Source organism: Sus scrofa, chromosome 2, assembly GCF_054392235.1.
Source record: "Sus scrofa isolate SSC_HxYL_T2T_F1_AM1 chromosome 2, Sscrofa_HxYL_maternal_Yorkshire_Landrace_v2.0, whole genome shotgun sequence".
In the NCBI taxonomy this organism is placed as follows: Eukaryota; Metazoa; Chordata; class Mammalia; order Artiodactyla; family Suidae; genus Sus; species Sus scrofa.
Window position 1 is genome coordinate 106,280,558 of NC_139384.1, and position 14,014 is coordinate 106,294,571.

Below are 14,014 nucleotides of genomic sequence, written 5' to 3' on the forward strand. Positions count from 1 at the left end.
GTGTATAATTGAAGCACTTTGCTGTACAGCAGAAATTAACACAATGTTGTATTATACTTCAATAAAAAAGATAGGTAAGGATGTGAATAGATATTTCTCAAAAGAACACATGCAAATGTCCAACAGATATATGAAAAATTTCTCAGCATCACTAAGCATCAGGAAATGCAAATCAAAACCACAATGAGATATCACCTAACATCCATTAGAATGACTACTATCAAAAAGATAAAGAAAAATGCTGAGACTGTGAAGAAAAACAACCTTGTACACTGTTGCTGGGACTATAACTATAGATATTATGGAAAACAATACAGAGGTTCCTTAGAAAATTAAAAATAGAACTACCATATGATCCAGCAATCCCACTTCTGGGCATACATCCAAAGGAAATGAAATCAATGTCTAGAAGAAATATTTGTACTCCCATGTTCATGGTAGCAACAGTCACAATAGCCATGATACCAAAACAACTTAAGTCCCCATCCACAGATGAATGAATAAAGAAGATGTGATATATATACATACAATGAAATATTAATCAGCCTTAAAAAATAAAAATTCTGTCATTTGTGACAACATAGATGAACCTAAATGGCATTATGTTAGGTGAAATAAGCCAGATACAGAAAGACAAATACTGTATGTTCTCACCTATATGTGGAATCTAAAAATCAAACTTAGAGATGTAGAATGGTAGTTGCCAGGGTCTGAACTCTAGGGAAATGAAGAGGTATTGGTTAAAGGGTACAAACTTTTAGTCCTACAGAATGAAAAAGTTCTGGAGATCTAAGGTATAGCACAATAAGTATTGTTAATACTATCTTGCATATCTTGTATACCTGAATACTACTATATTGTATACCATATATTGAAATTTGCTGAGTAGATCTTAAATGTTCTTGTAACAAAAAAGATAACCATGCAAAATTATGAATATGCTAATTAGCTCGACTGTAGTAATCATTTCACAATGTATATCAAAATATCATCTTGTACATCATAAATATGTATAATTTTGTCAATTATATATCAATAAGGCTGGAAAATAAATTAATTTTTAAAAGACCTATTTTAAGCCAATTAGATGACCATGAACCCACTATGATGGGTCATTCACCACCATCTTTATATTCTCAATAAAAATAGCAAATTAAACAATGCATTCATATGACTAGTCACATATAAAGACTTAGCTAAGTATATCCAGTACTAATTCAGAGCCAGTAGAAATCAAATGTCTCCCCAAACAAATTTCTCCTTTAGAGACAACCTTATGATCCTCTCAAAAGGTAAATTTGCATTCTCACCCCCAGACTTGGCCTCCAGAGAAATCCTTAAATATTACACTCAAGAAATAAACCTCTACCTTCCCCAGTATACCACAAAATCAGAGCCAGGTTTCAGAGTTCCCTCCATGGCTCAGCAGTTAACGAACCCGTCTAGGATCCATGAGGATGTGGATTCAATCCTTGGTCTCTCTCAGTGGGTTAAGGATCCCACATTGCCATGAGCTATGGTGTAGGTCGCAGACGTGGCTCGGATCCCGTGTTGCTGTGGTATAGGCTGGGAGCTAAAGCTCTGATTAGAGCCCTGGGCTGGGAACTTCCATATGTGGAGGGGTCGGCCCTAAAAATAAATAAATAAATAAGGCAAAAAAAAAAAAAAAAAAAAAACAACAAAAAAACAGAGCCATATTTCTTCCAAACAACAAATAAATAGATTTATGCCAAATATGTTCTTAACATAGTCAATTCAACAAATATTATTAAGCCAGTAGAGTATTTTGGGGTTTGGATCTTTTGGAGTTTTGTTTTATATTTCTTTTTACTGCTTGTATTAGTGAAATTAACTGGGAAAAATATAGCCTCTCTCTCTCTCTTTTTTCTTTTTAGGGCCACACCCATGGCATATGGAGATTCCCAGTCAAGGGGTCTAATCAGAGCTACAGATGCCAGCCTACGCCATAGCCATAGCAACCCCAGATCTGAGCCACGACTGTGCCCTACACCACAGCTCAGGGCAACACCGGATCCTTAGCCCACTGAGTGAGGCCATGCTGTGCCATGACAGGAACTCCAAACTATAGCCTCTCTTATCATTGGATAGATTCTGCAAATACTGTTAGTTTCTATTATTAGTATTTTTTAATAGACATTATCTCTTCCATTCATTCATCTAGCAATTACTAAGTGACTTCTGATGTGCCAGGAAGTGTGCTGGGCTCCAGGGACACAAAACTGGATAAGACAAGGCTTTATACACAAGGATTTCAAGGTAATGGGGAAAGAAAAAAGCATCCATATAATGACAATGTATTGTATATGCATCATGTACTAATTTACAAACTGTGATGTGAGTTCTTTCATTCTCTAAAAACTTATTCTGCCCTTGGCTTATTATTGCACAGCTGGGGAGTTAAGAAAGATATTTACATTTTAAAAAGGTTGTAAAAAACCAAAAACAAGGAAGCTAAGACAGACACCTTATGTGTCTTCAAAGGATAAAATATTTATTTACTATCTTGTTCTTAAAGAAAATAATTGCTAGAGTTCCCTGGTTAAGGATCTGGCATTGTCACTGCTGTGACTCAGGTCACTGCTGTGGCCCAGGTACAACCCCTCACTCCAGAAACTTCCGCATGCCACAGGCATGGCCAAAAAAAAAAAAAAGAAAGAAAAAATTTGCTGACCTCTGCTCTAGACCAGTGACTTTTTTCTTTTCTTTTTTTTTTTTTTTGTCTTTTTTGTCTTTTTAGGGCTACAACCAGGGCATATGGAAGTTCCCAGGCTAGGAGTTGAATCAGAGCTATAGCCACTGGCCTACACCACAGCCACAGCCAACACCAGATCTGAGCCATGTCTTTAACCTACACCACAGGTTAAAGGCAACGCCTGATTCTTAACCCACTGAGTGAGGCCAGGGAATGAACCCACATCCTCATGGATACTAGTTGGATTCATTTCCACTGAGCTACAATGGGAACTCCTAGACCAGTGATTCTTAAATGAAGATGTTTCTCAGAATCAATTGTGAACTTTGTTACTTTAAATATGCATGCTGGACAGGATCCTGGTATTGGTATTTTCACTAGAAAACACATAGTATTTTCATGTGTACTATGATTGAGAAGCTTTGCTATATATACTTTCCCTAAGGCAGTTCCCAGAACACTTACCTGGGTTTACAGACTCTTAGCAAGGACTTTCTTCATTAACACATCTTACTCTATACATTATAGAACATTCCTTTCACCCCATTTCACATGCCTTGATAAGATAATCCATTACCTCTTATATAATAATATTTTAAATTAACATCGTTCTTTGAAAGGCATAAAACCCATTTGCATCTATTATATAATTTGATCCTAATAGTAACATGGCCTAGAATTACTACGTTACAAAGAAACTAAGGTTTAGAGAAGTCAAGAGCTCAAGGTCAAACGGCTTCTGAATCTTACTTCATTGTCTTTCTCAACACTGTCTCCTACTTACTTTTTCCATTCTCCATTGAAATAGACTATACAGTCTATTCTTACTACCCAGTAGCAAAATTTCATTACATTCCATAAATCTGTTAGCTAAAGAACGTAATTCCTGTTTAACTTGAGTGCCTGTATGTCTTAAGGCAGACTTGTGTTACAATAATTCCTCTAATTTGCAAGCACTTTTTCACATATATTATGTACTTGAAATAAACTAGAAGCTAACTCCTACTAGGGTATAAATGGAGAAAAAGGTATCTCTCTGGAGCATTATTCAACATAAAGCTCATGAAATAATTTGCAGAGGCACAAGGTTCATCCTGCCTAAGCAAATTAAACAATTTTGTTAACCCTGATGTCTTTTGTTAGAAGTAAAATTTATGATAACTGTATGGGCTCTGAACTACATAGCACTCGAAAGCTTTTGTTTGCTCTCAGCTAGAGCTATTTATACCCCAGGATATTGATATTCTGCTACTTAATCAAAAAGTATTCCAACTAAAAATAAAGATAAATGCCTCATTCTTTTGACTATGCAGAGCCAAAACAAAAGAAAAATAATAATCAAAGAATTATTTGCAAACATTTTGGGTATATTCTTACTTCAATCTTTCCACAAGTCTTTATTTTTCACCAATCATATTCAGAAAATGTCAGGAGAGATATAACTCAAATGCATTTCTTATTAGATTATGTATTTGTCAGTTTCATTGAGAAATGAACTTGGATAATATTCATATCAGGAATGGAGTAATGTATTTTAACCCTGTACTGGCATGGTTTGGGAGAAGATTTAATATTGCTACACAGGAAGCATCGTGATATCCTTGTTGCTGTGGAAGATGGGGGAGAGGGGTTCAGCTAGGAATAAATGTGGAAGTTCATGCCAAAAGGGACAGTGGAAAACACAGTTCTGGAACATCATTGTGAACATTACCCAAAGGTAACTGGCCAGAGAATTCTGAGTACACTTTTTAAAAAATGACTTCATTTTCTAAGAGCAATTTTATGTTTACAGAAAAACTGTGCAGAAAGTATACTCCTCATTCTCCCACTGTTTCCCCTATTATTAACACCTTGCATTGGTAGTTGTACATTTGGTACAATTGTTTATCTGACATAGATATGTTTCTTGGTACAGGTTTTAGATATAATAAAGTTATATGTGAAAAAAGAAGCTATTGGGGTTGATAAGTACTTAATAACAGGCATTTTGAAGAGATTATTGGAGGAAGTAAAAGTGTTACAAAGAGTTTTCTAATTCAAACTAATGAAATGTGAGATTGACTTTTCTGGGGGTTTCTAAGAAAGAAGATTCCTCACTTTTCTGTGGTAGCTTCCAAAAGCCAGCTTTCTCTTTCTATAGTCTTTTTCCTCCATAAGAAATTAACTTTAGGGTGAAGATGATAATGTAGAAGACAAAGAAGAGAGACTAATAAAACAACAAACTTGTTTTGATATCTTTGAGTCATTGAATCAAACCAGTCCTGAAGACCACTCCATCTATATTACTTTACAATCAGGTGAGCCAGTAAATCTTCTCTACTATTAAAGCTAGTTTCAGTTGGATTTTTATTGATTGCAACATGAATAGTTATAAATGATGTGACAATTATATTTAATATAACTGCAGTTGTGCTAGTCCCTTCAGTTTCTCATCAAACCTCATATGAATGGACATTCAGATCAAGTGGGTATTTACCTGACTGCTACAATCAAGATTCTGCAAACCAGTGGCAAACAAGGTAACCTATGTGCTAATTTTCTGTCTGGGTGTGACTGCTGCTGACAATGATGGGAAAGATCACTGTGCCTGAAGGAACATTGGAAATTCGAGAGAAAGCCCAAAATGCAAGGATATTTTGAACACTCAATTCCACTTAATCTCACAAAAGGTGTGAAAGAAAAGAGCTCACTGCCTACTATAATTTGGTATGAAAAGTAGAAGGTGATCCTCTTCATAATGTTAAAACCATTCTTTTAATTACTATTTATAAATGCACTAAAACATAAAAAGGAAAGTGAAGAAATTATGAAATAGGATGTAAAATGATGGCTATCTCAATTTGGAGATGGATTGGTAGAGAACCAGAAGTTTAATTATAGGTTTTTGTCAAGGTTTGTACTTTTTAAAAAATATATTTATTTTTCACTTATTTATTTATTTATTTATTGGCCAAACCTGCAGCACGTGGGAATTCCAAAGCCAGGGAAGGAACCTGTACCACAGCAGCAACCCAAGCTACTGTAGTGACAACACTGGATCCTTAACCCGCTTGCACCACAAGAAGAGAACTCCAAGGTCTGAACTTTTGTTTTGAGTAAGGCTTTGCAGATGCTTACTATATTTTTAAAAAATAAATAACAAAATATTAAGACAACAGGTTAAATTTGTAGCATGTACTAGTAACGTTTGTTTCCCTTCTGGAATTAGACCATTTCTGAATTAAGTGCAGTATATCAATAAAGGGACATAAGCAGGAAACCTATTTTCAGAGAACTTTTTAAATGACTCATTTTCTAGTGTAACTCTGCCTTCTTCACCCATGGTTATAGCCTTTTCTTTGGTCTGCCTATTTGCTTGTTTGATGGGACAGGTAATGTAGCCATCACCTGTTATATATAAAGAAGTTGCAGTCAAATCAAATCAAGTCTTCTGCTCTCTTCCCTGCTCTACTGTCTCCTGGGGTGCCTAGGAATATATTTTCAGTGGCTATATTAGTGTGCTTGGGCTGCCACAACAAAACACCATAGTCAGGATGACTTAATCCACAGAAATTTATCCTCTCCCAGTTCAGTTCAGGAGAGTGAGAGCTCTCTGGTGTCTTCTCCTTTTAGAAGGGAAGCAGCCCCATCAGGTTAGGGTATATCCTTCTGACCCCTTTAACTTTAATTACTCCAGAAAGGCCATCTACAAATACAGTCATTTGAGAGTTAGGGTTTCAACATATGAATTTTGGTGGGACATAAACATCTAGCCTATAACAGTGATGAAGTCTCTGAAATTCTTTTTCTTAGCAAAACTAATAAGTTATCGTAGTCCTTTAAGTTACAAGTCATAATAGCTTCTTAATAATTTCATTTACAAAGTCAGAGAACATTTTGAGAAAAGTTTGGATTACAACTCTCCAATTGGCTCTGTTTGTCTATACAGCAGATTAATCAAAATGAAGGATATACCTGGGTCTCTGACAGTCTGGCCACCCTGGAGGTGGTGTATGGATGTTAGTACTAGTGGTCAGAACACTCTGTCCTGAGCTGTAGACAGGGTCTAAGAGGCAAAGCAACCAAGAGCAGCAGGATCTACAAAAAAGCTGTAGCCACAAATCCAACTTCATTCATCTATACTTCTAAATATATTATTGATTATGAAGAAGCCTTTTCAGCCCTATCTGCATGTAAGGATAGTGATCAACGTCAGCAGTATTTTCTTTTAATGTAACCAATAATTATATACATACATTCAAATAAGTACACATACACACAAACACATACACTGAATTTGTTTCAGAAATCATCTCTCCTCTTCAACTAATCATTCCTTTTCTGGCACCAAAATACCAAAACCCTATTTTTTGTTGTTGTTGTGCTTAGGTTAAACAAGTTGGCCTTTTCCAAATTGGGACAGTAAAGAACTCAAGTTTTAGAACTTTAATAAAATCTCATACATGAATATTCATAAAGTAACTATGTATTTTAGACAAGCAAATGTCAGACTTGAGACATCTTTTGACACACAAGTGTGAAAATTACTCTCTCCATTTCATTGATGAAGTGGCTACTGTTTACTAAAACTAAATTTGCTTATCAATGGTGAAGCCACTTTTATTTTTTGAATTCAGAATGAAGTTGTTAAGCAAAAACTGGATTCTTGCTGAGAAATGTGGGACATAAAAGAAATAAGTGCAGTTTAACTATGACTTGGATTAACTATGACTTGGTTTAACTACTAAACAAGAACACAGTTTCAACAGTAACTCATTAGAGGACTTTATTTGTTCTGAAATACATATGAGAGTTTGGGATATTTTCTTCTTCGTATATCATTTGAGCTGGTTATTTTATTTTAGAAATATTTACAATTCAGATACATTCAAATCTTTAAAATTGATATTTGAGAATGACAATAAGAATTTAATTGAGTTAGTATAGTCTATTTTTGCATTTGTGGCCTGCATATATGAAAGCCTTAGCATGAATATGAGATCTTAAAAGTGATAGAACTGTTCTAGATGTGTACTGAAGGAAATTTAAAGTCCTTCTCAATACATCTAGTTAATAGACGTGAACTGTAGACTCATACCTGCAGTGAGTGAATGGGAAAAGTGGTATGCGCAGGGTGCAGGAGAGGATCACCGAAGGTCTTATGGGTCAGGAGTGGAATTTTAAAACCACTGCACTTTTTTACAAGGAACCCATATAAAGAATAAAGTCAGTACTGTGTTCTCTGAGGCTAGAGAGTGGGTTAGCAATTTGATGGCAACTGCCTTCAAAAGCTGTGCTGAAGTGCTCTCGGCCCGTTCTCTAATGTATTCCAAGGTTGAGGCATGGCAGCCCTACCTACTAATCCTCAAACTTTGCTGACCTGGAAAGTGGTTCCTTTGGTTGGGGGCGGGGGAGGGCAGAGGTTAAAGTGTAAGGTTAAAGAAGCTCTGTCTAGACACCAATAAGTGACCACCTGGGCCTCACAAATCAGCCTTGTTGTCAACTGCAGCAGGCTGTCTTTGGTTTAAGTCAGTCACAACTTCAAGCAGCCTTGGTTTATGGAAATTATGATAACCTCATCTCAATATGACTTACTAGACTTATTGAAATGGAAGAGTATGATTATGTTTAAGGAGGTCAAGTTTTTGTTTAACTATGGAAGATCTCTTTTATTCCTAATCGGTCAATTAATAATTATAAGTATTATACACAAAAAAAGATATAAAAAGATTCTTCCTCACTAATAGGATTTGTGTCCTATAGATGTTCAAAGGGTTTTGCTTATACCACACTATAACAATTAGTGTTTCAGAGGGGCTAAGTAGAAATATTTGAAATCTTTCAGTGATTAACAAATCAAGGCCATTAAAGATTTTGTTTTCATGTATGTCTTGCTTTCCAGGATTGGTATGAAATGGAAGGATAAGATTCCTTTTAAGTTAGAGGAAAGATGGAAATAATCTGATATGGACTAAGGACAAAGTTTAGATACATCCAAATACACTGAAGTTAAGATTAAGAAGAGGAATTTAAATTTCTTAAAAGGATGAAAAAATTATATCTACTTGGTAGTGATTATAAAATTATCCTCACAGCAAAAATTTAAAGAAATATCTCATGAGAGTAACCATTAGTTACTGGTAAAATGAAGAGCATAATCTAGTTTCTGGCAAAGGTAGCTTAAGCAGCTGGTATTTTCATGGGAAAATACTCATGTCTGGATTACAACTGAGTTTGGAGAGACCTTTGAAAATGTAAAGTGCTTTCAACCAGTCTTGGTATATTATTTTGATTAAAAAATAGCCCCTTGGGTAAAATGTAAATATATTTTTAAAAAAAGTCATGTTAGTATATTTTCTAGCAAATTCAAATAATTGCTCAGAAGTACACTCATCAGTATTAGAAATTATTAGTAATAATGGCAATTAAATATTTATGTGAACAATGAGCATAATTATTTCCCTTTAAAATTTACTTTGTAATCAAGCAAGCATATGCTCCACCTGATATTAAACTGTGCACTGGTGAGTGAACATTTTTCATTTAATATCCTTATTCACATTTTTCTTGATGCTTATTTGTATATTTCTATTGATGTAATAGTTTGCAAGAAAAAGAGCTCATGTCTCTGCCTGAAGGTGGAATCTTATGAATATGCAAATAATGTTTTGATGTGATGAAGTTTTTTTTTGGAATGGAACTGTGCTATCTTAAGTTATATTGAATATTAGCCATAGCTTAGAAGGACACAAAGCACACGAAGACTTGAGTTTTTAAAGAAAAATATTGAGAACTAGTTGCTTTCTGGTTATAAAATGCTATATTGTTGAATCTTATCTTCTCAATTTAGGTTAATGCTTTGCTATAAAAAAAAAACCCTGCCATTTAATTTTTATTGTGTAGAAGAGTGGTGAACCAGTAATATGAAAAGATGTATGGATTGTCTACCCTGTGTTAAAGTGTACTTCTTAAAATGCAAATTCTGGAACACATCTTTTAATAGTTTTAATTTAACCTGGTATGATGTGTCCAGATGGTTTAAACATGTTCCTTTGGTAAACTGTGCAGAATAAACCAGTTTTTCTTATCATCTTACACTTTAAAAATATTATACTGGTGTTTAATTTGAACCCTAGACAAAAATCATGCACATAAACCCCCTGAAGTATTAGGTTAGGGACATGGAAAGACAACAGCCTTGGCCTCTGAAACTTTTAATCAGTATCTAGACAGGCCGTGTGTGTGTTTTCTATTGAGGGTTAGATTGGTCCTAAGTTCCAAACATGAAACCAATGACTCTCAAACTTTGGTCAGTATCAGAAACACCTGGGGATCTTGATAAAGATACAAAGGCCCAGGCCCTAGCTTAATGAACCTATACTACTGCAGTATTTTTTGGCTTTCTGACATTCTGATGCACACCAAAGTTTAGGAACCACTACACTAGACAAAACCTTAAATGAAAATATTAGGATAATGAAAGCAAATCTATGATGTAAGTCAACCAGTTCTAAAATATTTGAAGTATGAGTTCAAATAGAATAGTTATAATAGAATAATTTACAGTTAAATAGAATAATAGTTGTAGTTATAGTTAAATAGAATAATATTTTTAAATAAAGAGAAGTGTAGGATTTCTAAGTGTAGGACTTCTATGAGGCAACAATGAAGTTGTATTTTTCTCATTTTAAGATTTTGGAAATAGGATTTCCATCTGAGATTAAAATTAATACAAATTTACAATTAAAGAAAGAGATGAGGGCATTAGAAGTAATCCAAGATACTATATCTAAAGGAGAGACAGATTTGGAGCATTTTGAAAACACCAATCAGGACAAATTGGAACATGATTGTACCTAAAAAACATGAAATCTAGTCAACCATCCAGAAATAGCTGATTCTAGGACTGGTGTAGAAAATATAAAAGACAATATGTTATGCCTTCTAAGGAAAAACTACATTAAAAAGAAGCATGGACTAAAGAAGACATTCAGATTGCATATAGACATTAAACAATGCTCCATTTCTTTGAATCCTCTTTAATTGCCTTGATCAATGTTTTATAGTTCTTAGCATATAAGTCTTTCAGCTCCTTGGTCAGGTTTATTCCTAGGTATTTAATTTTTGGAAGTGTGATTTTAAAAGGTATTTTATTTTTAATATTCCTTTTCTAATATTTCATTGTTAGTATACAGAAATGTAACCGATTTCTGAATGTTAATCTTGTATCCTGCTACTTTGCTGAATTCACTGATGAGTTTGAGTAGTTTTTGTATGGAGTCCTTAGGGTTTCCCATATATATATAGTATCATGACATCTGCATACATTGACAATTTTACCACTTCTCTTCCAATTTGGATACTTTTTATTTCTTTTGTTTTTCTAATTACCTGCAGCTAGGACTTCCAATATTATGTTTAGCAAAAGTGGTGAGAGTTACATCCTGTCTTGTCCAGATTTTAGCAGGAAAGCTTTCAGCTTTCCTCCATTGAGTATTATATTCGCTGTTGGTTTGTCATAAATGGCTTTTATTATGTTAAGGTATGTTTCCTCTATACCCACTTTGGTAAGAATTTTTATCATGAATGGATGTTGGACTTTGTCAAATGCTTTCTCTGCATCTATTGAGATGATCATGTGGTTTTTGACTTTTCTTTTATTAATGTAGTGTATGACATTGATTGATTTGTGTTATGTCGAACCATCCTTATGAACCTAGGATGAATCCCACCAGGCCGTGCTGTATGATCTTTTTAATATGCTGTTGGATTTGGTTGGGTAAAACTCTGTTGAGAATGTTTGCAGATATATTCATCAAAGATATTGGCCTATAATTTTATTTTTTGGTAGTATCTTTGGTTTTGGTATTAGGGTGATGGCGGCTTCATAGATTGACTTTGGGAGTGTTCCTTCTTCTTCAACCTTTTGGAAAAGTTTAAGAAGGATACATATAAGTTCTTCTTTGTATGCTTGGTAGAATTTGCCTGTGAAGCCATCTGGTCCTGGACTTTTGTTTGCTCCTGGGTTGGAAGAATTAATATCATAAAAATGGGCATACTACCCAAAGCATTCTACAGATTCAATGCAATCCCTATCAAATTACCCAGGACATTTTTCACAGAACTAGAACAAACAATCCAAAAATTTATATGGAACCACAAAAGACCCAGAATTGCCAAAGCAAACCTGAGGAACAAAAACCAAGCAGGAGGCAAACTTCTCCTAGACTTCAGGCAATATTACAAAGCCACAGTCATCAAGACAGTGTGGTACTGGTACAAAAACAGACATACAGACCAATGGAACAGAATAGAGAACCCAGAAATAAACCCAGACACCTATGGTCAATTCATCTTTGACAAAGGAGGCAGGAATATACAATGGGAAAAAGACCGTCTTTTCAGGAAGTGGTGCTGGGGAAACTGAACAGCCGCATGTAAATCAATGAAACTGGAACACACCCTCACACCTTGCACAAAAATAAACTCAGAATGGCTTAAAGACTTAAATGTAAGATAAGACACCATCAACCTCCTAGAAGAGAATATAGGTAAGACATTCTATGACATCAACTTTACAAATATTTTCTCAGGTCAGTCTGCCTAAGCAACAGAAATAAAAGCAAAAATAAACCAATGTGACATAATCAAGCTGACAATCTTTTGCGTAGCAAAGGAAACCATAAAAAAAAAGAGAACCTACAGAATGGGAGAAAATAGTTTCAAATTATGCAACTGACAAGGGCTTAATCTCTAAAATAGACAGACAACCCACATAACTCAACAGCAAAAAACCTAATAACCCAATTCAAAATAGACAGAAGACCTAAATAGACATTTCTCCAAAGAAGATATACAAACGGCCAAAAGGCATATGAAAAAATGCTCAACATCCCTGATTATTAGAGAAACGCAAATCAAAACAACTATGAGGTACCACCTCACACCTGTCAGAATGGCAATCATTAACAAGTCAATAAATAACAAATACTGGAGAGGGTATAGAGAAAAGGGAGCCCTCCTACACTGTTGGTGGGAATGTAAATTGGTAAAGCCGCTATGGAAAAAGTATGGAAATACCTCAGAAAACTAAATATAGAACTACCACATGACCAAACAATCACACTCTTGAGCATATAGCCAGACAAAAATTTCACTGAAAAAAGATAGCTGCATCTGTACGTTCATTGCAGCACTATTCACAATAGCCAAGACATGGAAACAACGTAAATGTCCACAAGCAGATGAGTAGATTAAGAAGATGTGGTATATATACACAACGGAATACTACTCAGCCATAAAAAAGGACAAAATAATGCCCTTTGCAGCAACATGGATAAAACTAGAGACTCATACTAAGTGAAGTAAGTCAGAAGGAGAAAGACAAATACTATATGACATCACTTATAACTGGAACTTTATACATGGCACAAATGAACCTTTCCATAGAAAAGAAACTCATGGACTTGAAGAACAGACTTGTGGTTTCCCAGGGGGAGGGAGTTGGATGGACTGAGAGTCTTGGGATAATAGATGCAAACTACTGCATTTGGAGTGAATAGGCAAAGAGATCCTGCTGTATAGCACAGGGAACTAAATCCAGTCACTTGTGATGGAACATGATGGAGAATAATATGAGAAAAAGAATGTATGTATATATGTATAACTGGGTCACTTTGCTGTACAGTAGAAATTGACAGAACACTGTAAAACAACTATAATGGAAAAAATAAAAATCATAAAATAAAAAAATGCTCAACATCATTTGTCATTATGGAAATGCAAATTAAAACAGCAATGAGATACCACTACACACCTATTAGAATGGCTAAAATTAAAAAAAAAAAGACAATGTCTATTGCTAGAGAGGATGTGGAATAATAGGAACTCTCAATGAAAAAAAATGGCACCACTATTTTGGAAAACAGTTTGAACATTTACTACAAAGCTGAATATAGTCTTGCCATAAAATCCAGCAAGTATTTACTTAACTGATTTGAAAACTTAGATCTACACAAAAGCCTGTATATGAATGTTTATTCATAATTCAAAAAATTGTAAGCAGCCAAGATGTTCTTTAATAGGTAAATGGATAAATAAACTCTTGTACATTTATACAATGGAATACTATTCAGCAGTAAAGAGAAATGAGCTGTCAAGCCATGCAAAGACATAGAAGAATCCTAAATGCATACTGCCTTGTCAAAGAAGTCACTCTGAAAAGGCTATAGAATACATGATCCCATTTATATAACATTCTGGAAAAGGCAAAAATATACAGTGAAAAGATCAGAGGTTGCCAACAATCTGGGGGGAAAGAGG

At 34.8% G+C, this 14,014-nt stretch overlaps 1 long non-coding RNA gene across 2 annotated transcripts; it reads left to right on the forward strand.

Annotated features, from left to right (window-relative positions):
• The first annotated feature begins 4,872 nt into the window (after positions 1-4,872).
• Positions 4,873-13,444, forward strand: LOC146405633 (uncharacterized). Of its 2 annotated transcripts, none has more exons than XR_014838253.1 (3): positions 4,873-5,010; positions 5,121-5,232; positions 5,676-8,420. It is a non-coding gene; the product is annotated as an uncharacterized LOC146405633 (long non-coding RNA). The 2 variants fall into 2 exon arrangements; XR_014838254.1 differs by lacking the exon at positions 4,873-5,010 and adding an exon at positions 8,595-13,444 and having other exon boundaries at positions 5,093-5,232; positions 5,676-5,789.
• The last annotated feature ends 570 nt before the right edge of the window (positions 13,445-14,014 follow it).